The 21,688-nt window shown below is 48.7% G+C and overlaps 1 protein-coding gene and 1 long non-coding RNA gene across 9 annotated transcripts in view; one reads left to right on the forward strand and one right to left on the reverse strand.

Annotated features, from left to right (window-relative positions):
• Nucleotides 1-21,688, forward strand: part of Msi2 (musashi RNA binding protein 2) — a 367,496-nt gene that overhangs the window by 56,131 nt on the left and 289,677 nt on the right. The window lies entirely within an intron of this gene.
• On the reverse strand, nt 1,423-8,091 carry LOC144376080 (uncharacterized). The gene is made up of 2 exons (XR_013436145.1): nt 7,965-8,091; nt 1,423-4,342 (listed from the first exon to the last, which is right to left on the reverse strand). It is a non-coding gene; the product is annotated as an uncharacterized LOC144376080 (long non-coding RNA).

The raw sequence follows: 21,688 nt of genomic DNA on the forward strand, positions 1-21,688 counted from the left end.
TCTCCTTAAAATAGGCAGCTGGCTGTGGGATGCCTCCAACCCTCGCTTCAGGTACAACTAAAGGGAAACACTAAACAGACCCTTGCTGTCTTTGCAGCCAGTGAGGGAGTCCTGCAGGGAGGCAGAGGACAGAGGCCTGGGAGCAAGGGCTTTGGCAGCTGTCTGAGCCATCTAGCTGTTTCCTAGGGATGGAAATAGACATGAAAGCCTCCCCTGGCCTCCTGCCATGCCACCCCAGGCTATCATCTTGGTCCGCTTGTCCTCACTCCCTTGAGCCCCTCCGCCTCTGTTAAGGAAGGTGTAGCACCTGGGCTGTCCTAGGGGGCCATGGATTTGGGGCCTGGAGGGCTCTAGCAACTTTCACTGGATTCTGAGTACCCCGGGCCCTGTATACGTGGGTTGGTTAGATGGGCTGGGAAGAGTGACAAGGGGTCTCTTCTTCAAGCTTCTGAGGCTGCTGTGTTCTTGTCACGTCTCTCACTGCTGTGCACCACCAGATAGGGACGGTACTTACAAACACTTGGGGAGCCACCATTTTGCCCCGCTTGGCAAGGTGACTCAGAACATGAGATCAACATTTAGAGAAGAGGAAAAGATCCCAGGAAGCCCCTGCCCCAGCCCGTGCCATCCCAGCACTCTAGCATTCCGTGTAAATGTTAGTTCTGGAAATACCCCGGGCTCTCTGGAGACAGCTCTGTTACACCAGAGCGCATGCTGAGCCTTCTTCTGGATGGGGCCAGAGAGTTCCCCACGGAGAGGAGGCCAGGAGGCAGACTGACTGTCTTCTGGCTTGCCTCTGCTCACCTGGGAGCCTGCTCACCTAAGGAGCCATTGCATTTGTGCTGACACGGTGCCAGGGGAGGGGTGAGTTGGGAAGGGAGGTGTGGTCTGATGGGGGAGGGCTGAGCTCCTCAGTATTCTTTTTTCCAGTCTTGGGAAATCCTCCAAAGGAAACCTTTGTGTTGGGCTGAGCAGCTTGCCCTGTGTTTTGGAGTGAAGCTCTGTGAGGGTAGGGGCAGGTCTGTTCCCAGCTCTGTCCCCAGTGTGAGGCAGAGAGCTGCTGATCCCAGGGAATGGGGCGCATGGTGTTGCCCTGAAGCCCACTGCTTTGACCCTAAGGACAGAAGGCAGGTGTCCCTTGTCTACTCGGGTGTTCCTTGCATTTTTGGTCAGAATTTGGCCCTCAGAGTCTTGATTAGAAGAACCTGAATGGAAAAATTTATTCCTGTTGCAGGAAAGGGCAAGAAAAATATTTGTTCCCATCATCAAAGTGGAAATTTAAGTCAATGACAATGGAAACTATTTCTGGCCATTCTCAGGCTAGAGAGAGGAGGGGGTGGGTTGATTCAAACAGGGCGGAAGAATTCAGACACTGTAAATTTTAGGGGTGAAATAACGGCATAGAAATAAAAACTCTCCAAGGAAACATAAACCAACCTTTAATCAAACATAAACAACAAACCATGTACGTTCCCTTGCCGGGCTGTTGGCTCCACCGTGGGCTGTTGGGTTTGGGATTGGCTGTTGGAGCAGGTGCTGCGGCTGCAGGACTTTGTTGTCCAGGGAGGATCTCTGGGGCGGTGGCTCAGCAGAGAAGTGCTTAGGTCCTGGGTTCCATCCCCAGCACCACCAGTAAAAGTGCTGTGTGCAGAACAAGTCTGAGGAGCCCTCGTCCCCAGTCTGTGCCTCCCTTTCTCTGCCTACCCACTGTGTTCCAGCCAGAAAACCCTGTTTTAATGGCGGTTGCAGGTCTCTGGATGATTCTGACACCTGGAGGTAAAAAAACACGAGGCCCGGAGCAGAGGCCCCCGTGAGTTTTGTGTTGTGTTGATTGTGAAAACTCAGCTGATGATGGAATAATACAGCGTGGGTGTGCGTGTACGAGCGACGTAAGATGGGCCTTGGGTTCGCAATGAGTGACCCTGGGTGACGGGCACTGGGGGTTCGTTGTAGTCATCTCTTTACTTTTGTGAAAGCTTACAAATGCCCATAATTCGAAGTTGGAAAATTTTTAAAAAAGCAGGTGACCCCAAGATTTTCCCCTCAGCATCACCTCCTTGTGTCAGATGTAGGTCTGCTCCCTCGTCCGATCTCCACGCACGGATTCTGCAGAGCTCCAGGTCCTGAATCCTGTAGGAAAGCGGAAGAGAAAAACGTGGGAGGGAGGGACTCTTTTCGGTTTTGAGTGCAACTGTTGCTTTTCCCATGGACTTCTGGGATACATGCCTGGGAGGCAGTTTGGATTTTCCCTGCTCCTAAGTGTGGCTGAGCTCAGTGACTGTCTGGGGACACGCAGAGGCCAGCTGTACACTTGGAGGAGGCACCCTAAGACCCAAGTTCACCATGCCAGCGGAGGCCTTCTCTGCCATCCCTGCCACCTTTCCTGCTTACGACAGGTGTCCCCGCTCCCAGAATGGTTGTGCTGTCCAGCTGTGTAGAGGGACAGTGTCTTAAGCTAGTGTTCTGTGGCGTCTCTGGGAGGACTTCTCCCTAGTCATCAGGACAGGTGGAGCCGGGGACACATGAGCCATCTGCCCATCGGGGGTCCAAAGAGACCTTTTGGGTGGCTGTTTGCAGAAGCGCTTGCTAACGGGGAAGGGCTGGTGGGTCTTGAGTTCTTGCGGAATCTGTCATTTCCTTGCTGCCCTCATTGGTTCTGTCTATGAGGAGCTCTCTTCCCATGGGTTCTTGTGGGATGGTTTTTTTTTTTTTTTTGGTGATGGCTCAATTCACCAGGTAATTATTTCTGAGCCGTTATGATCAGGATATTGTTAGATGATGATAGGGAGGGGAATAGGCCATCCCTGTCCCTAAGGAGCAGGAGATTTTGTGGGAAGAGTCTGAGGCCTGGCAGCTGAGGTGGCTGGTGGGGGTCTTTGAGTTGCTGAATGGTCCTGCTGGTCGTGTGCCGCCCCAGTCAGTGACGGTCCCCTCTGTCCCCTAGCCGTCCAGCTGTGCATTTGTCCACATGTCCTTAGCCCTTGGCTCTTCTTGGAGGAACTGGCAGGTGACATGGCTGAAGCTGCTGCCACAGTCTCCCAAGTGGACACTTCTCCTGGCCCTTGGGCACTGGCGCTGTCTTGCCACCTAAAACAAAACTTCTTGCCACCTAAAACAAAACTAGTGTTCTGTTGCAGTTTGTCAGTTTTTTTTTTTTTTTCCTGGTCTTTGTTTTTCTGTGGTGTGGGGATAGAACCCAGGGCCTTGGACACGTAAAGCAATTACTCTACCATGAGCTACGCCCCAAACCCCAATCACTTCAGAAAAGATGGTTGTAGAGCCTCCTCATGAACTGGGGAGTCCAACTCCATTCCAGCGTGGACCTCCTCTTCCTTGTTGGTTTCTGCCAGGCACCCTCCTTGGCCCTGTGTTTGTGCTCGTGCTGGTAAAATAATCACTTTGTCCTTTGATGCACCAGACCTCTCGAAAAGACTCCTAGAAGAGGGGCCGCACGCCCTGGGCTGTGTTGGCATGGTGGCTGTCGCTCAGTGCTTACTTCCTTGGCTGCCTACATTGGCATCACCATCTTCTTTTTCCTGGCCACTGGACTAGTTTCCCACCTGGACATCTCTTCCCTTCTGTCAACCACCAGGGTGCTGTTGTGGGGCTTTTGTTTTGTTTTGTTTGTAAGTCACTTGGCTGAGGCCTGGCAGCTGGGGTGGTTTCTGACCTGCGCTGTCTTGATTTGTTCTGGTTTTCGGTCCTGGGGATTGAACCTAGGGGCCCTTCAGCCCTGAGTCCTTTTTATTTTTTAGTTTAAGACAGAGTCTCACTAAGTTGCCAAGGTTGGCCTCAGACTTCTGATCCTCCCGCCTCAGCCTTCTGAGTCACTGGAATTGCAGGTGTGTGTTCCTGAGCCCGTCTCCCCAGCTATCTCGAGGCTCTCTAGTGTTTCTTGATCCCCTTCAGTGTGCCTATGCATGGATTTTTGCCGAAGAAACACCCACACGTTTGATCACAGGTGCTAATCCAGGCCCTGGGGTAGAGGTGGGGGATAGGCACTGTATAGTACACCCACCTGTTACCTGGGTGAAGTCAGAAACCCTTAAACCCAAGCCTGTTTGGTCGGAGGACTTTGGATAAGGATGCTGGAGGGCTTTTGTTCACGTTGGCTTCTCCCCTCTGGACAGGGAAGGCCTTGGACTCCGTCCTAGGCAATATTTTTATGTTTCCTTAGAGTCTTCGAGAGTAACTGGCACCGTGAGAATAAATACATAGTCAGAGTTTGCTGGCTGCGTGGATTTCAATAGCTGACATTCATCATCATTTATTAAGTGCTCTCTGGGTGCCAGGCTCCGTTCCGAACGCTTTTCTTTTCGTTCATTTTATCTTTACAACAGTCCTGTAAAAAAAAAAAAAAAGGTGCTCATTTTATCCCCGTTTTGTAGATGATGGGAAATTCAAGATAAGTCACTTTCCCAGCATCACCTGGCTGGGAAGTAGCAGGGTGAGATTTGAATTCTCGAAGCCCGAGGTGTCACCACCAGCTGACTTGGAGCAGGAATGAGGGTGTGGAAGTGAAGTTGAAGGAGGTTGTGGAAGCATTTGGAGGAACTCTGCCTTGCCCCAGGTGCTGTTGTGTGTCGTTGTGGAGTTGGAATAGTACCACTCGTCTGAGAGTGATTTTGGTAAAGTGATAAAATGATTGGATGTGGGAGTTAAAAGGAAAAAACTGAGTGTTTTCTGGAGTGCCAAATGGAACTCAGTACTTAATAGAAATGGACCATCAATAGACATTCTCACTGTCCTCATGATCATCTTGCCTGCTGTCTACGATGATGTCAAACCTGTGGCCCCGAGGGGTACAGTCACTTGCCTGAGGTCACACAGCCAGTGTATATTGCAGGGACTCGAGTCGGATACTCCTCCATGGGAGAAGAGTCTCTTGCTCCAGAGAGCCTTCTGGAATGAGGGCAGGGTTGTTCTGTGGTTGTCAGCCCATAACTAGGGAAACTTGACCTGTCCTTGGTTGGTGAGCTCGCCGGCTGACCACCTGACTGGTGATTTGCTGCCCGACACCACAAGTGTTGTATTCAGCGTGGGCCTTCTCCTGGGCAGCAAGGGTATGCCATGTGGGGAGCCCCATCCTTTGTTCCTACTCTCTGAGCTTCTGGTAGACAAACTGAGGATTCATTGTGTCTGTTTCGACATTGGAGTGGTGGCTGCTTTTATAATCTTGTCACAAAAACTGAGCCACTCTGAGATGCCCCTGAGGTCATTGGTTAGTGGGATTGTGTGGCGGGGAGGTGGCCTGCATCTGAGTAGGGCCTAGTGCATGGGGGACAGGCGCAGGCGGGACAGGTGCAGATGTTGTGTGCCCTTGACTGCTTATGTGTCTGAGGGTCCCTGGCCAGGCCGTACACCCCTTGAAGTTGAGAGTTCTTCCATCTCTGTCTGGGATCTGCCTTTGCACGGTCAGGTGTCTCTTCTTTGCCCCTCAGAACTCAGTATGTACAAGGCTGCTGCTCTGGAGGGGCAGGGGACATTTTCCCTTTTTTATTAATTTAATTGTTTTCCTCAGTAGGTTTATGTTCCAAAAGCAAAAAACATTGACCTCAAAAGTAATGCAACTAGCCGGATGTGGTGGCGCATGCCCTTAATAGTGGTGGCTCCGGAGGCTGAGGCAGGAGGATTGAAAGTTCAAAGCCAGCCTCAGCAATGGTGAGGCACTAAGCATTTCAGTGAGACCCTGTCTCTAAATAAAATATAAAATAGGGCTGGGGATGTGGCTCAGTGGTTGAGTGCCCCTGAGTTCAATGCCCAGTGTCACCCCCAACAAAAAAAAAAGTAATACAACTAATTCTTAAAACAGCAGTATTGACTCCTATCTATCATGCATCCATCCATCCATCCATCCAGCACAACTAGCAAGTTTTCTCTCCTAGGCTTTCCAGTGCATATCTAGATACAACTTTTCATATTTCTGTTTCAAAAATTAGAACACAGGGGGTGCGGTGGTGCACACCTGTAATCCCAGCAGCTCTGGAGGCTGAGGCAGGAAGATTGTGAGTTTAAAGCTAGCCTTAGCAATTGATCAAAGCTCTAAGCAACTCAGTGAGACCCTGTCTCTAAATAAAATACAAAAAAGGGCTGGAGATGTGGCTCAGTGGTTAAGAACCCCCTGAGTTTAATCCCTGGTATCAGAAAAAAAAAATTAGAACACGTTATACATTGATATCGTATCACAAAATTAGGGGCTGTTATTAAAAAACACAGCTTTCTAGCTTACCCCCAGCATGGTGTTCAAGGGGGTACACTCCACACACACCCAGCGCCAGTGTTTCCAGTTGGGGCAGAATGTTCCCTTGTGTGGATGGAACCTCATTTACCTAATCCTCTGTGGTTGGGCTGCTGGGTGGCTCAGCTCTGCCTATACAAACAGCAGTGGCAGTAAATAGCCTTCTTTTGAGGCCCTTTTTTGAGGCCCTACAGGGCAAGTGCTGTACCACTGAGCCATATCCCTGGCCCAGTGAACATCCATGGATGACCTAAAAAACAGAAAACCCCACTTGTTTGGTCATTTTGCCGGTAAAGACAGTTCTCAATATGGAATTGCTGGATTAAAATTTCTGTGTTTGGTTTTTGCAGAGGGAGAGGGACAGGAAGGGAAGGCTTTTATGTATTTTTTCCATATTATGTGGCGGGACTTTAGTTGTTTTGTGGATTCTTCCATCGTTAGACTTGGGGGTCCCCCTGATCTCACTATAAACACATTGTAATTAAAATTCTCGTGAACAATTAAGAAAGGAGATTTCTTATAGGGCTGCTGGGGAGAAAAGGCCTCAGCCGGGTGTGCCCAGAGATGGTGCCGTGGGTGGCACTCCAGTGACAAGACATCTAGACATCGGTGACAGGGCTACTTGGCCTCCCAAGAACGTGTTCCAGGCCTATTTGAATTTCTCTCTGCAAAACAGCTCTACATTTTGCAGAAATAGGATTATTAGAGGAGGTTTTCAGCACCTCCAACTACATTTGGAACAAGGCATATTTCGTTTGGCTTGGTTGTAAAAGACAAGCAAATAATCTTTTTTTTTTTTTTTTTTAAGAAAAGGTAAACGGCAATATTTTGCATTCCCAAGAGCGTGCTCTGTCCTTTAAACTCAGAGTGTTCAACAGTAAATTATTTGATTCCTTCTAACAATACCCCTGTGTGGGAGGCATGTATAAACTTCCATCAAGGGCAAGCAACATGGCAAACCCCAACTCAGAGATGTGTAATTTCTCACCCATCTGGGTGGGCCGCAGCCCGTCCTGGGGTTTTACTGGGGGATGGGGGAGATCACCGAGGGTGTAAAGGCTTATTTTTTTTTTCTCAAAGGCTTATTTACACGAGTTAGTGAACACGGGTCTGTCCAGCTGCCTTCTCCCGAGTGCCCTGTGCAGAGCCAGCGTGCCCAGTGAATGGCCCTCCCTGGCAGGGCCGCTGGAAGCGTAATCAAATCAGAACCCTCATTTTCTGACTTACGTAATTTTGCAGAACGGACACAGAGGCTCCTGGGAAAAACGGTCTGTCCTCCTGTTAATTTTAAGGTCCATTTATAAAATTATAAGCTGTGTTGAACAGATGAATACAAAATGGAACACGCCTATTAAAGTTCTTTTTTTTTTTTGGTCCGATAACCTTATTTAACCTTTCTGCGTCTCAGAGGTTGGTGGCCTTTGCCTATGGCGCCTTCATGGAAACAGTGCTAAATATAGCTCCTGTTTGTTGTTGAATAATGACTCGGGGAGGGTGGATGGTAGGGTTTCCAACTTCTTTCAGTCAACAAACTGGACAGGAGGAGTCCAGTCCAGAGGGGACCCATGGGGGCTGTGCATTCGGGTGGCTGCTGCCATTTAGCGTGGCTCTGGGTTCAGTGGGCGTTAAACACAGAGTGCCTGTCGCTCTTGGCTGCCCTGGTCCTCCCCACGTTGACCCCGACAGCCTCTGACTAATTGCTAACTTGTAAACAGGTAAAGGATACCTGGGCGATTCAGGTCCAGTTAGGACTTCTGTCTCTCGGGTGCTGCTCGTCCCCAGACCTTCGCAGTGTTCGAGGGGCTGGACACTTTCCAAAAACACACTCGCGTCTCATTCTGTCCATTTCAAGATCATCCTAGTGTGATGTGACAGAAGGAACACGGCCTGGGGATCAAGTTTCTAGCGCATGTGACCTTGAGCAAGGCTTTGATCTCTGTTTCTGGTAAAATGAGGGATCGGAGTGTATACTCCATGCCTTGCCCAGAGAGTATTGTTCTGTTGGGTTCCAAAGCAGTTTAAACTACACAATGAAATGCTTTTCTCTTTCTTTCTTTTTTTTTTTTTTCCTCTGAGTATTAGCACTATTTAACTTAGGACCTCACGGATTTTAAGTAAGCTCCCTACCTCTGAGCTGTATCTCCAGCCATTTTCTTTTTTTTAAATTTTGAGACAGGGTCTTGCTAGGTGGTGGAGGCAGGCCTCCAACTTGCCATCCTCCTGCCACAGCCTCCTCCATCAAACCTGGCAATGATGAAACCTTTTGTAGTGACCCAGGACTGGCTGTGTGGTCTTCTTGTGTGTCTCCAGGTCGTTACTTGATGTAGTGACGGGCACGAGCAGACCACTTCTTTGAGGCCTCAGAAAGGGAAGGTACAGGCTGAGGGGGAACTTGGGCTCCTAGTAGCTTCTTTCAAAGCCAAGTAAGTGCAGTAGAGTTGAGATGTCAGGAAAGAGGAGCCCGTGAGCTGAGTGGGCAGTGCTGACTGAGCCCCGTCGGTGCTGAGCAGTGGCTCTCTTCCCGCCACCTCCAGGTGAGTCCTGAATGCTCACAGAGCCCTGGAAGGGTATCCTGGGAGATGTGGGAGCGACTGGGGCACAGTGGTGGGCAGCCCCTCTTCGTCGTCACTGCTTGATGTCCTGGGTTTCTCAGGTGTGCCCTTGGGCTGTGAAGGGCTCTGGGCTACCCAGGGATGTGTCTCTTAGAGAGGACCAGGTTTTTGTCATTTTGTCCATTTGGTAACTTTGTACCAGCAGAACAGCATCTCACTGGAAGGCCAGTTCCTGGGCAGCATTAGCTAGCTCTTTATGGAATTGCGTTCTCTGGAGTTGCTTTTCATGTTACATACATTTTAATTTTAAAATTGTACTCAGAACATGTCAGCAGGGACATTTGTCCACCACTTCTCTGTATTCTTAATACTCAATGAGAAAATTCTATGGAAAGTCAGTAATGGAGAATGTCTGGTTCTCTCTGGAACTGAAAGGTTTTCTCTTTTGATAAAGAGATATTTTTAGTCGAACAAATTGGCCTTTTTACTTGGGCTGCTAGGAAGCACGGAGTCCAGTGTGGAGAGGCGTCACAATTCCGCTGGTGTTGTTATTGTTATGTGTATTATATCCCTTCTCCACAACATGATTTTAAAATTTTTACTGTTGGTTTTATACCACTTGTTGGTTATCTCAGAATCTTTGCAGAATATGGGTTAAGAACTTTTTAAAAGCAAATTCACAACAAATAGAAGGGGGAAGTTTTAAGAAAACTTTAGAATGGAGAAACTTTGAGAGTGAGAGACTAACTAATTAGCATAATATTTAAGGATTCGGATCCCGGGAGCCAGGCTGCCAAAGCTGACATCCTGGTTCTATTTATTGGCTGTGTGATCTGGGCAAGTTATTTAACCTCTCTGTTACTCAGTCTCCACATCTGTAAAACAGGGATATCGCCTATCCTTTAAGAGTCGCTGTGGGGATTAGATGAATTGGTAGGACCTGAAGAAGTGCACCCGGCTCATAGAAAGAGTCTGTGGGTTTTTCTTGTTTCTAGCAAATTGCTTTCTGGCATTACTTATTCCATGCCTCTGGAAATCTCTCAGAGCTGTTTAGCTCTTCTCTCCCATTCTTCCAACTCTGGCTTCTTGATCTGCCAGGACAAGTTTTTTTTCTTTCTTTCTTTTTTTTTTTTTTTTTGGTATAATTAGCCAAGGTGTGGTTTGTACCTTTAAAAATAAAATATTTTTTTTTTTTAAATGAGAAACAAAAAAAAAATTTTACCCTCTTGTTTGGCATACCCTCCCAGAAGATCCAGGAATGGATGGATTACTTTCTGTGATTTCTAGCTCACGCTGTGGCTTGCCCAGCCCAAATGACCCAGATGGTGTGGTGGTGGGGCCTTCACCCTGATCTGTCACCTTGGGAGGCCACTTTGCTCCTCCTTGCTTTGGTTTCCCTACAGTGCCACAGGGGTCTGCTCCACCCTGTTGTTACCTCCAGGGACTCTAGGATACCACCCTTCCCCCATGTGGATGGAGGGCTAGGCCTTGGCTCTGCTTTCGAGTTGGCTTTAAGATAACCAAAGCGTGAGTAGGTTCAGAAAGTTTGAAGATACCCTCGTTTGTTTTCTGGTACCAAGGATTGAACCCCGGGGGCATAACCACTGACCCACACCCCCAGCACCCCTCTCCCACCTTTTTTTTTTTTTTTTTTTAATGTTTATTTATTTATTTTTAGTTCTCAGCGGACACAACATCTTTGTTTGTATGTGGTGCTGAGGATCGAACCCGGGCCGCACGCATACCAGGCGAGCGTGCTACCGCTTGAGCCACATCCTCAGCCCTCTCCCACCTTTTTTAAAATGTTTTATTTTGAAACAGGATCTTGCTGAGTGGCTTAGGGCCTCATTAAATGTCTGAGGCTGGCTTTGAACTTGCGATCCTCCTGCCTCAGCCTCCCGAGTCACTGGGATTGTAGGCGTGCACCCAGCCTCTTCTCTACTCTTTGTTGGTGGCAAAATACTGATCAAATTGGAGGGTTGACCAGCAGCCCATTGGGTCCCCTGCCCTCTCCGTAGGTGGTGGTTAAAAGTGCCAGGCCTTGCAGCTTCCCTGGAGGGCTGTTGTGGTGGCCGCCCTCGGTGGATATGCAGAGGGGCTTGGTGCTAGGGACCAGTGGGGGTCAGGCAGGGCAGCTGGACAACTCAGGCCTTAGAAAGCAACACTCCCCAGGATCTGGTTAAAACACTTCCTCCAGTGGACAGAGCCAGGACAGAGCAGGGTTTGGGAGAGAAACAGGCCACTGTGGTAGGAAACCCCGAGCTATGAACTGAGTGGTAATTAAAGCCGAAAGACTTGGGCAAGTGATTTCTTTTTTAAGAGTGCCCTCTAGTTATCCTTTGTTCTTGGTAGTTAATTTAAAATAAGCATAGCCTTTGTCTTCTAGCTGGCCGCCTTGCCGGATTGGGTATATTTGTTTTCACGACTATTCTTCTGCATCACACAGGAATCCGTCAGTGCCAGGACGTTTTCCTCTGGACATATTCTGGCTTTGTTCTTGTCCCCCACCCTCCTCTGCTCTGGTCTGCCATTTCCTGAAGAACTCGGCAAGTGTCTGTGAATTGCTACCTTTTCCTCCAAAGTGGCTAAAGACATGGCTGGGCGAAGTCACTCGAGCAGCAATGGGACACTCTAGCATCCCAGACCCATACTGCCCTGCTGTCCTCAGGGCTCTAATGGAAGTGGGCAGGCCCACCTCCTCCCGTCACACCAGCCAGCTCGTCACCCAATGAGAGCATCGTCCAGTTTGAAGATGGAAAACTCTGTGTGTGTGTGTGTGTGTGTGTGTGTGTGTATTTATTTATGGTAGCTTATTTTGAGAAGCAGATTCATATTTTATATTTATCTTACAGTGTCTTATGGTGCAGCATGTGTTTTTGTATTTATCTTATATTTGAGAGACAAATGCATCCTTTTGATTCATCGGTCAAACAAACAAAAGCGTGCCACAGCAGAGTCGAGCAGTTGTGACAGAGCGTGGACAGGGCTCAGAGCCGGATGTTTCCCACCTGGCCCTCCCTCCCAGAAGCCTGCTTCCTCCTGACGCACAGAGAGTCTGCCCCACGCCAGGCCTTGCTTTAGGCACTGGGGAGGCTACAGGGACAACTTGCGACGTGCTAATGAGGTATATGATAAAGTACACAGAGCAAGGCAGGGGACTGCAGCAGAGTGGGAGGAGTGTTCCAGGCAGTTTGTCAGGCCAAGCCCTTATGTGTGCTGTGCTGCCTAGGGATGGTGCTCCAGGCGGAGGGCAAAGCCCTGGAGGCAGAAGCCTGCTGTGTGTGAAGGTAGGGGCTGAGGTAGGGGCTCGTGGAAGGGGCCACGGTGGGACAGGCAGGGGGACCAGTCACATCAGATCCTAGTAAAGATGTGGCATCTATCTGTGTAGAAGGGGGTAGAGGTCAAGGATCGCCAAGAGAGGACCTACATCTTAGAAGGGTCACCTGTTCCTGTGTGGCATCAAGACTGCTGAGGAGCATAGGTGACAGCAAAGAAGAGCCGCAGGCCTTGTCCAGGGACAGGGTGGTGAGGGAGGTGTGCGAAGCGGCTGGATTCCCGCTCTGTGCTGAAGGTCGAGGCGTGGGATTTGCTGAAGACAGGGTCGTGGAAGTGCAGGGAGGAGAATCAGGAGGAAGTTCAAGGCTTGTGGCCTGAACCACTGGAGGCCTTCTCCTCCCACAGGGGGCTCCGGGAGGATCAGCTTTGGAGGCTTTTGAGACCGTTTTGACTTTCTAATACACCTCCTCCCACCTGTCTGCTGCTTCTGCTTATTTTCTTTGAGAAGGAGGTGGACGAATTTCTCCACCTACTTTTATGACCTTCTTTTGGGGTGACCCAGGGTCCGGACCCTCCACATAGGAGATGTTGAACCACACCTACATTAGCTACCAGGAAGTACATGCAGGTACTGCATTTCCTATGTTCTAAGACATATTTCTTGTGCCTATTTAGAGAAAATTTTAAATTAAAATTTCTAAACTGATACATAAAAACATAAGCATTGTACATATTTATAGAGTACCTTGTGATGTTTTGATGTATGTATATGCTGAGTAATGATCAAGTCGGGGTAAACATATCTGTCTCCTCCACACATTTATCATTTCCTCATGGTGAAAACATTCAGAATTTTTTCTTCCATCATTTTGAAACATATAGTACCTCATCATTATCTATAGTTGTTCGTATTTCAATATTTATAAAATCTGGATGCATTTAATTAGTGTCTATATTTAACACGGTGGCATTTAATTTTTTTTCCCTTAAAAATGCTCTTATTCATCAGCATCGTATCTTCTGGTAGTCTTAACAAGGAAATATTATCAAGGAAATATTACAGGAACTCTTATGTGCCAGGAACCGGAGTCTGCGTTAGTTGTCTACTGCTGTGTAACAAATTACCCCAGAATTGAACAACTTGAAATAGCAAACATGGATTATTGCACATAGCACCTGAGGGGCAGGGGTGTGGAGTGGGCTTGTCAGCAGGGTGATTCTGGCTCAGGGTCTCTCACAAGGCTGAGGTCAAGGGGAAGTTGGGGTCGCCGTCATCTGCAGGCTCCCCTGGGAATGGAGGCTCTGCTTCCCAGCTCACCCACAGGGCTGCGGGTTCCTTCCTGTGAGGACCTCTCCAGCAGCTGCCTGCGTGTCCTCTCAGCAGTGTAGCGGAACAGCCACGGTTTCTTTCAGCTCTTAGCATTCTCTTCTAGGATTGGCATTTAGCCTAGATTTCCAGGTGAGGAAACAGGCTCAGAGAGATTGGTTAACTCATCCCAAAGTCACACAGGAGCCAGGGATGCGGCATGGGCACGTCCCTGATAAGCAGATTCCATTCTCGTTTTCTCTCTTCTTTCTTTGCGTTGCTGGGGATGGAGTAAATGCAGGGCCTTGTGCATGCCAGGCCAGGGCTCTGCACTGAGCCACGCCTCCAGCCCCGTCCTTGTTCCTTCCTAGGGACCTATGCATTGTTCACAGTTTTCCCACAGCTGTGACCTGGGGACCATGCTGGGAATTCCTAGGGTGTAGGTGCCTTTCCCTTCAGCTGTCTGGTGGGGCTCGTGTGTTTATGGCTTAAAAATCACCCCAGGCTGTGGAGGCTCAGTCTTCAGCCTCACTCCTTGCCCTGTGCTCAGGGCTTTCTCCTCAGCCTCTGTCCCACGTACTGGGTGTCTTCAATGCTAGGTCCTCCCCTACGCTGGATCCTCTCCTCTGGAAAGACATTCACCTCTGTGCTGCAGGCTAGCCATGGGGCTCGGGGACAGCCTTGGTGACAGCCAGGATCCCTGGCAGCTGTTGCTGTTATGTTTACCACCTTGGCAACCAGTGGCTAGCATTGGCACCGTGGCTGCGTCCTTGGCCAGGAGGTGACTTGGGTTGGGGGCCCCTGCTTCATGTTCCGAGTTGGTTTGTTGCCAAGCTAGAACAGTGGTTCCCTTTCAGAAGTAAAGTTTATTAATATCTTTTTCTAAATTAGAAAAGGAATGCCCGTTCCTTATTGAAAAATGCAAAAAAAAAAAAAAAAGGATACTTTGATGCCCTCACTTTTGTGTGTATGTAGAGATGTATAAATATATGTAAATATGTAAATTTAAAAACAAGAGCTGGAAAATAAAACCGAAATGGAATCGTTCGGTGGGGTGTATGTCTGGAGATTCAGCTTCTTCACTTCTTTAATGTTACTCTGTAATGATTTTTGCATGTCCACTATAACAGCATGATTTTCAACCACTGCATAACACCCTATCATCTTAATGTAAAACGTAGACACACTTTAAATACACCTCGCTGCCAAGGACGAGATGTGTAAGGATTTAATTTCCTACCACACCAGAGAGCATAGGGCAGAGAGGAAGAGGGATGCATGTTAAAGTTAGCAGGCTCCCCTTTGAGGTCCAGTATTGCCACTTGGACAAATCATTTAAATTCTGAGCCTCGGTTTCCTTATCTGGGACCTGTGAATAATACTAGGTACATGATAGTTGTGAGAGTCGATAAGAGAGATACTGTTCTGATATTTCAGAAACTACAAGTTGGGTCATTTTGGTCAAAGGCCCTGGTTTCCTGGCTTCACGTCGGTCTTCTGTATGCTCCGCACTTGCTCTTTGGAGTCCTGGTATTTGCATGTTTGCTATGCATGTTGTCCTCAGAAGGCCCTTTAAAGGAAGTTATGTTAAAGTTGGAGAGGTGTCAGGGAGACAGCCTTGTTGGGTTGGATGGCTGTCCCTCTGGGAAGCTGAGGGCCAGGCATGGTAGAGGAGGAGGCCGGAGCAGGGCCCAGCACGCTTGCTGAGGCTGAACTTGACGTGACCAGGGTTTGAGGTATTGTTGGTTCCACAGGGATCAGAGGGACAGAGGCCTTCCCAGGACACAGGAATGGTGGGAAGGGAGTGGGGCTATGGAGAGTCTGTCCTCGTAGGACTTCAGGACCCACAGGCAGTGATTGTATGCTGTCTGTGTTCTGCAAGGAGGAGCATCCTGCAGCTGCCCGCCATCTTTGATCTTGTGGCAGGGCTTCTCCAGGAGGAAAAACAGGGATCACATGCCCATCTTGAGTTAAGAGAAAGGAGGGGGGATGCTGAGTGGCGGCATGGAAGCAGTTCTGTTTGTTTTGAGACTCTTATCTACCTTACCTGTCTTGTTCAGGTTATTCTCAGTACCCAGAATACTGTTTGACATGCAAGTGCTCAACCAATGAATATTGGGTGCGTGACTTAGGAAAGGAAAATGGCCAAAGAAAAATATGAACAGCTTGATCTGAGGCGAGTGATGCACAAAGAAAGTTCAGAGCAGGCATTGGGACACCTGCTGGGTTGACACAGGTGTTGGGAAGAGCTGGGTGGAATCTGGGTTCCAGCCCTCACTTCCACCATCCCCCACTGTTGCATTTTGCTCCTCCAGCAAGTAGGGAGGCACACCTACCCTTCCGGGGCTGGGGTAGCCCTTGTGCTGTCCCCAGGGATTGCTGCACAGAGGAGACACACAGTAGCATTTGGCAAATAGGAGCCTATGTGGGAGGCTGAGAAGATGTGCCTCTGGAGTTGATTGGTGGTGAAATATGGGGTGCGTGGCTCTTGCATGCCCATATTTCTGTTCAGGTGTCTGTGAGAGCATAAATAAAGGATAAGGGACTTGACAGGGCCCCATACAGACTGATTGTGCCCCAGTTCCTTGGAGACCCCGGAGGCTGCATAACTCATAGGTGCCTATTCGTGTACTGGGGCAGTGGACCCCACCTGTGGGCCTCCCAGTATTACTAGGGCTGAACCTCTCTTCTTCATCTGGGCCCCTGCGAGGGCTTTTCATTGAAGGCTGTGGTGGCAGGGTACATAATTGAGTTGCACCACAAAGCAGATAATGTGGGCTGAATAGAGCGGGTTGGAGCAGCTCCTGGGGTGACTGCCCTCCTCCGCCCTCCTTCCCTGCCTTCACCTCCAGGGGCTGCCAATGGTGAGAGGGACCCACCCCTGGGCTCCCCTTTGTCTTTATTGTCTCCTCTGCCAGGAGAGTCCTTTATTTGTTCTTTAATGCAACTGGCCTCTGAAGATCTTTCCAGATCAATTTGGCTTGTCAGGGGTGCCAAGCTTAAGTTTTCAGGCTTCTAAAGAAGAGGAGAGGGGAGGGAGGGAGTGGGGTTGGGGATCAGACTGACTTTCTCTTTTTTTTTGGCTTTCAGAAGAAAATCACGCATGTTAAAATAAATGATGCAAATATCTGTATTTGATGTATCAAAGAGACAAATAGCGTAAATGCAGATTATAGGGTATTTCTTAGATCTGTCCATCACACAAGGTCTCCCAGGAAAGGAAAGCGTCAAGCCAAGCACCAGTGGCCTCGCTTTTGGGGGGCAGCCTCCAGGGGGGTCGGCGTATTTAGGTCATTGTCTCTTGGATTGATTCAGGATTGTCTTAAAAGCCAACTAGTTTTCTCCCTGTCTCATCTGACATGCACACTTAAAAAGTAAGAGCCATTTCCATTTTCTTCTGTCTGATTGACACCGACCAGCGTCTGTCTGCATGTGCCATTCCTTCTCTTCTTCCGTCTTACCGTACCTGCAGGTTCCCTGCGCTCTGTGCCCCCTCCCTTTGCTTTGCCCTGGGTGTTTGGTGCTGATTTGGACCTGCTCTGCTGTGTGATGCGGTGTGTGATGGAGAGGGTGGAGTGGTTTCCCCGCCCCTCCTTGTTCTCTGTCCTGCACTTTACACCCTGCCATGATGCCTATGGGTCCATTTTTCCCTCCTGAGGATTTTCCTTGTGAGGAAAGGTGGTGGGTGTGAGTGAGCTGCTGGCTTCCAGTGCATAGAGCAGTCAGCAGGGCTGCTTCAGCCCACCGGTGACTCCATTGCCACTTGAGACTTTTGGACCTCATGACTCCTGGAAACTCTAACAGCTTCCCATGGTCTGTACAGTGTATATTCTGGGCTCCTAGAAAGTGGTTTGCCCAGCTGAAGTTGAGTCCCCAAGGCCACCTGTGCGTATGTGGTGGTCCTCACCAGATGGGAGTGAAGTTAACCACTTTAAAGTTGCGAGCTTGTCCCAAACCGTGCAGCCCAGCCCTAGCCCCAGCTCACCTCCCTTCAAGGGTGGGTCCAGCCCTTCCCAGCTTGTTGACCTTGAATGATGGCACCTTAACTCCAGGATGTCCCAGTCAGTCCTCACAACTCCCCTTGGAGAACAGCATGCTTCTTAGCCCGTTTTCCGAGGCTGAAAGAGGCTCCTATTTGTGCAGTTAGTAAGTGTCGGGCCATTATGCAAACCTGTGGAGTCTGCCTCCAGAGCCACCCTACCAGCTGCCACAGCGCCGCCTCTGCTACCCCGCCGTTGTTGCTAGCCCCATCAGAGGGTCACCTCTTGGCCTCTCCATTTTCTCTCCTGCCAAATGGAGGTAGTGTCAACACTGCGGGTCTCTCTGGAGGTCTAGATGAGATGAAATGTAGTGGATCAGTCCCGGCACTTAAAGGGATCCGAGCAAATGTGAGTGTCTTTATTTTCTTGTCCTGGGACAGGGGTGGGACATTTGTGCCCTGACTGGCATCCCAGATTAAAGAGGGCAGATCCAGAAAGGGGAAATGCGGGGGGGGGGGATCCGCTCGTTGTGACTGGGTCATTTCACCCTGTAGTCTTTCCTGCCAGGCTAGCAGTTCTGAGGTTGGGGCGGGCCGAGAGAAACTGCCTCCTGGAGCGGGTGTTTAGTGGGAAGTGTTGTCAGCTGGACACTCGAGTTCTGAGTGGAGTGGAGAGGGGCCCAGTTGTCCTTCAGACTGGGGTTGGTGTAAGAGAGGGCGCTGGAGGCTGACCCTCTGCTGAGTGCCAGTGTGTGCCGCAAGTTCTTCGCGGTGCACCTGAGTCCAGCAGCAGGAAGCCCTGTTTCTGGTCACTGCTCACCTTGGCTGCCCTTCCTTGACTTGAAGTCCTGGATTGGTTGTCCTTGGGGGAGCCTCAGCAGTAATACAGGGTCACTTCTGGCCCTGGACTTGCATTCCTCCCTGAAGTCCCTTCTGACCTGAGTGTGCTCGCTTGGGTGCATTGTGGAGAAACTCAGTGGTGCCTGGGGCAGTGTGACCATCCAAGCCTAGCATGAGGGAGCTGTTGTTTTCGGGCTCCTCACTTCAATTGGGGGGTGGTGGATGAGGGAAGAAGTCAAGCAAGACAAAATCTGAAATGAGAGGCAGAAGCAAGGAAGGTGGCTCCAAGTGGTCCCAGCATCACCTGGGAGCATGTTAGAGATGCAGAGGCTCAGATCTCAGGCAGACCTGAGAGTCAGGTGTGCCTCTCCTCCAGCTCTCCTGGGTGACAGGTGTACAGCGAGGACTGAGAAGTGCTGTGTTGTTCCTTGGGAGCAGAGAGAACCCGGATATACCCCACCACATACCCACCTGCATTAAAAAAAAAAAAAAGAAAAGAAAAGAAAAGAAAGAAAAGTAATAATGTGTGTGGAGGATTGAAATTTCAAAGTAGTTAAACTCAATGAAAATGAGGAAAAACGAAACAGAGCACCCCAGTGCCTGAGTCAGAGGTTGAGCTGGATGCTTCCTGGGTTGGTCCTCACAGCACCTCCTGCCTGGGGACCCTTTACCATCCAGGGCTGGTAGGACTTGTGAGTTCCTCCTCCTTCCCCTGCTCTGGTATGTGATGCCAGCAACATCGCTTTTTTTGGAGGGTGTTTGTAGCAAGTGGGAGCTGTGGGTAAATAGCTTTGTTGGCTACTTTTGCTTTTCTTGCTTATATTGTATACTTTAATGTGCTTTTTCTTTTCTTGCTTTATTTTTTTGGATAATGGCAAAATCACCGCTTGTGGGCACCGGCACAGATAATACAAAAAAGCTTTTTGAAAAGAGCTTTATCTGAGCACAAAGTACTTGGAATTGAAGACCCCCAGGGATTTGCCTCTATCGCTCATCTTGCCTTTCTCCTTTCCCTCTTCTTTCTCTCCCCTTTCTTTTCACCCTCTCCCTCTCCCTCCCTGTCCTCTTTCTCTTTTCTTCATTCAAACTTGCAGTGGAACTGGAGTGAGCTACATATTGCCCTATTTTCAGCTGATTTGCATGTTAGAGAGAGCAGAGTAATTGGTGTTTAACCAGAACAAAAGAGGATCTGTTTTCTAAAAGAAAAAGAATTTTTGAAGTAGACCCTATTGCATCCACTGCCTTTGTCTCTCCTCTCATTAGGAATTGAATAGGATGGCCCCGTAATGAGAGCGTGGAGATGCTGCTTGCTCCTGATGCTGTTGGAGCTAATTGGTTTGAATATTATATTTGATGTGAATCTGAGAGATGTTGGCAAAACACCTCCTTGGGACATGGACATCCTGTCCCCACATCGGCAGGGAGATGGGCAGAATGGAAACTTGGTGTATTTCTTAGTTGAATGCACTGAGGGGCCACCTTGAGATTTTGGTCTTTCTCCAAGTCTTTCAGGTTGCTCAGCTACTAGGAAGGAAGTCTAGGGTATTTTCAGGAGCCCCAAGGGCCAAGTTCAGTAGAAACTTTGGTGGCTGATGATTGGACTTCTCCCGAAGGAATGCGTAGTCATTAATTTGTGGTATTTTTGTGAGGACTTGAAGTTGAAAATAATTTTTTTTTCCCCTTGGTTAGAGGGAGCAGGTCTAAATCTGGACCAGGAAGTTGGCAGAGTATCTCTTGAAAACCTCCAGACTGCCCATTCTTCATTTTATATGCAGAAATTGCTTGTTCCACTCATGCACTTACGCGGTCTTCTTTCTGGGGTTGACTACCAGCTGAGAGTATGAGGAGGGCTTGTGAAGGTGGAGCGAAGTTTTGAAGACCTTTGGGAACGTTTCCCATAACCACAGAACTGTCTTTACAAATTAGAAAGTACAAAACCGCTGTATAAACTTTGAAAAGCAGTAGAGGAAAATGAGTTGTGATCAATCACTCTAAACAGCTGTGGTTAATTTTAGTATATTATCCCATCTTTGGCCATTGTAATTCTTTTGCTTCCAAATACACACATTTCGAAATGATCCTAGAATACATTGATGACTTTGGGGATTGTATTTAAGCAAATATTTATCCGACAACACCCAGTTAAAGAGTTCTGTGACCTTGACTCCCTTTTTTGAAGTCATCCACATTTGCCAGAGTTCAGCTATTATCTTGCAAAATCTGATACCCAATAGGAGAGAGAAACAGCCCAGTGATGACCGCCCTCAGAAGATGCGATTAAATCAGTTTTACTGCCTTTGCATGCTTGTGTGTCACTTTATCTTTCTGCAGAACCTGTGAGGCAGGCAGGAGCTGAGCCATCTGACCCACTTTACAGATGGGGAAACGGAGCAAAGCTTCGAAGGAGCACGTGAGCTCAGCTGAGCCACGTGCTGGGTCAGTGGACGCGGCCTCAGCTTTGTCTACCAAATTGCTGCCTTTCCTCCTCCTTCTTCCTTTTCTACTCTGTGTTTGGGAATAATTTAAGACTTAGGGAACACCTTAAAGAATAGGTACGTAGAACCCCCATATGTCCTTCACTCGGTTGGTTTCTAAGAATAGTGGTATTCTCCGGCCCAGCTACAGGACACTTAGAAACTTCACGTCGATCTCATTGATACGCATTCCATCAACCCCGAATGTCGTTTGTGGAATTCTTTTTCCCTCCAATATAGGACATAATAGAGGAGCAGGTGTGACTTTTTTTTTTTTTTTTGTCTCTTTCGTGTACTCTGGAATGTTTCTATAGCCTCTCTTTGCCTTCCGTGATATTGCCATATATAAAGAATATATCCACCTCCCCCCACCCTTTTTTTTTTTCCATGAGAACATTCTTGTCCAATATTTCCTCATGATTAAATGCAAATGATGCATTCCTGGCCAGAATATGATGTTAAGTGTTTTTCATGTCCTTCTCAGGCTATCACGTCTGGAGGCACTTGATGTCCATCTGCCTCTCTTTGATGACCTGGCCAAGGTGTTGTTTGATTTCTGCACTGTATGGTAATTAGGTTTTCTCTTGCAGCTAATAAGCAGTCTTTGGGTAGACGCTGTAAGATCCGCTCCTTGTCCAAGTTTCCACTCTGCTTAGCCTCTGCCTGCGTGTCTTGCCTGATCTAGTCTTGACTGGTGGTTACAAGGTGATCGCCCCCCTCCTGCACTCTTGCAGTGTCTTCCAGTTGGCAGTCAGCATTCTGCTGAGAAGGAGCCCTTCCTTCTTTGCCGTTATAGATGTGGACTATTATTTCAGTGACTTATAATCATTACTGTAGTTAATCATTTTGGTGCCTAAATTGGACCAGTGGGAGGCCCTTTATTCTGATTCCTTCCAGCATTTTAAAGTGCTTCTTAACTTTCTGGCATACCACGTTGCTCCAAGTTCCTCTCATGCCTGCCCTGCCCCAGACCTGGAGTTAGTCATTTCTCTAAGGTTGTTTTCTTTGCTGGTTGTTACTGGG

Source organism: Ictidomys tridecemlineatus, chromosome 3 (assembly GCF_052094955.1).
Source record: "Ictidomys tridecemlineatus isolate mIctTri1 chromosome 3, mIctTri1.hap1, whole genome shotgun sequence".
NCBI lineage: Eukaryota > Metazoa > Chordata > Mammalia > Rodentia > Sciuridae > Ictidomys > Ictidomys tridecemlineatus.